Raw genomic sequence first — 337 nt, 5'->3', positions numbered from 1 at the left:
AAGGGAACTCTGGTGGCATAGGGTCTAAGACATTTGACTGAGGTTCAAACCCACCAGCCACTTCTTGGAAGGAAGATTGGACAATATACTTCCACAGAGATGCCACCTGTGAAACCCCAGGAGAGGTCTCTATGAGTCAAATAGACTTGAAGGCAGTGAGTTTGGCTTTCAGTTTTTATGTATGTTGTTGTTGTTGTTAAGTGACGTCGAGTCGTTTCCGACTCATAGCGACCCCGTGCACAGCAGGACGAAACACTGCCCGATCCCGCACCAGCCCCACAATCCCTGCTATACTCGAGCCCATCATCGCAGCCACTGTATCAATCCATCTCGTTGA

Source organism: Orycteropus afer, unplaced genomic scaffold (genome assembly GCF_000298275.1).
Source record: "Orycteropus afer afer isolate SDZICR_OR568_19922 unplaced genomic scaffold, OryAfe1.0 scaffold00866, whole genome shotgun sequence".
NCBI classification, from domain to species: domain Eukaryota; kingdom Metazoa; phylum Chordata; class Mammalia; order Tubulidentata; family Orycteropodidae; genus Orycteropus; species Orycteropus afer.
The sequence above is the reverse complement of the archived record's forward strand: the minus strand, read 5'-3'. Positions refer to the sequence as shown.